Source organism: Bos grunniens, chromosome 7, assembly GCF_055505025.1.
Source record: "Bos grunniens cultivar Pamir isolate PY7600 chromosome 7, Bosgru_T2T1.0, whole genome shotgun sequence".
NCBI classification, from domain to species: Eukaryota; Metazoa; Chordata; class Mammalia; order Artiodactyla; family Bovidae; genus Bos; species Bos grunniens.
In genome coordinates this window covers 74,920,514-74,922,383 of record NC_141171.1, presented here as the reverse complement: position 1 = coordinate 74,922,383, position 1,870 = coordinate 74,920,514, and positions in this window count along the sequence as shown.

Below are 1,870 nucleotides of genomic sequence, written 5' to 3'. Positions count from 1 at the left end.
GGATCTTCCTGACCCAGGGGTCAAACCCATGTCTCTTATGTCTCCTGCATTGGTAGGTGGAAATCCCAGTATTCTTGCCTGGGAAATCCCATGGACAGAGGAGCCTGGCAAGCTCCAGTCCATGAGGTCACAAAAGAATCAGACACAAATAAGCAACTAAACAACAACAGCAACTTCCTAAATTTAGAGGTTTACCACAATTATTTGCGTAGCTTGCTAAAAATGCAAGTTTCCAGATTTCTTTCTTCCAGAGACTGATTTAATAAGTCTGAAAGTAGAGTCTGGGAAGCTAAATGTTTAATGAGTTCCTCAAATAATTCTTTTCAGTAACAAGCAGTTTGAACCACTGCTATAGATAATAAAAGTTAATGAACTGGAGCAGGGCTATCTTCTCTTGGAATGAGATTGTCAGGTGTTAAAAATTTCATTGGACTTTGAATAATAAAGGTAATGTTCAAGTAGACAAACATAAGTTGGTCTGGGGAAGCATAAATTTATGAAACAGTATAATTAGACGTGTAACAGTTACAGGGCTCTCCCCTCTAACAACATACAGCTAAAAGAATCTGAAGCCATAAAAAGACTATTAACCATTCAACAAGGATTCTGGACACAGGGCGGATTTTAGGATTAGCAAGTTCAGAAGATCATTGATACTGTCAGAGGGTAAAGCTTTTTTATCCTTTGGAGCACCACCATTCTGGGTTGCTTGATTTTCACTGTTAGGATTATCCCTTCATAGAGGCTACATGGCTGCTTTAGCTTCAGACATCATGTCCTCATACAATTACATCCATGAAATATATATAAGTGGAAATGTGGGAAGTTTCTCCTCACAGATCTTTTGACAAGAAGTCAAACTATTCTCAGACCTTTAAACAGAATTCCCATTGTGTCACATGTCCAACTCTGAGCTTCAAAAATGCATGAGAAGGTGAGACTCTGATGCTTCCAGCTTTCATAATGCAAGGCAGATTGTTCCGGAAAATAGGAAAAGGGGCATAATACCTGGTGCATGGGCAAACAAAAGTGTTAGAACAAAAATAGAAATGTTTTCCAAATGAACTCACTGCTGAGTTTTCCAAATGGACTCACATGTTACTTAATTCTACAACAGCCTTGGAAGGCATTATTATTATTTTTAATACAGACTATGAAGCAGAGTCACAGAAGAGCCAGGTTTCTAGTCCAAGGCCATAGAACTCGTAAGTGGGAGAAGTAGGATATGAACCCAGCAGTATATACTGATATTACCAAATTTCTTACCCTATTATATTGCTTCCTCATGACAAATGACTTTTGAATGATGTCTAAATTAAGGCTGGAAAATCTGCTGAATATGGACATTTAATTCACCATTGTACTGTAGTGGATTTAGAATATTTTTTATCTTAAAGATCCCAAATTGGATATTTTAAGTTGTCTAAGTTTTATGTGAATATATTAATCTATCTTGATTTTGGAATACTCTGTTTATTGCTATGATGACCATTTGTAACAAAGCAGTGTTTATCAGGCCTAGAGTGGTCAGTGAAGGCAATGGCAACCCACTCCAGTACTCTTACCTAGAAAATCCCATGGACGGAGGAGCCTGGTAGGCTGCAGTCCATGGGGTTGCAAAGAGTCGGACACAATTGAATGACTTCACTTTCGCTTTTCACTTTCATGCATTGGAGAGGAAATGGCAACCCACTCCAGTGTTCTAGCCTGGAGAATCCCAGGGATGGTGGAGCCTGGTGGACTGCTGTCTATGGGGTCACACAGAGTTGGACACGACTGAAGCGACTTAGCAGCAGCAGCAGCAGCAGCAGGGTGGTTAGAAGCTCAGGTTTTCAATCAGGTTCTTTGAATCTTAGAAACAGGAGTGGGA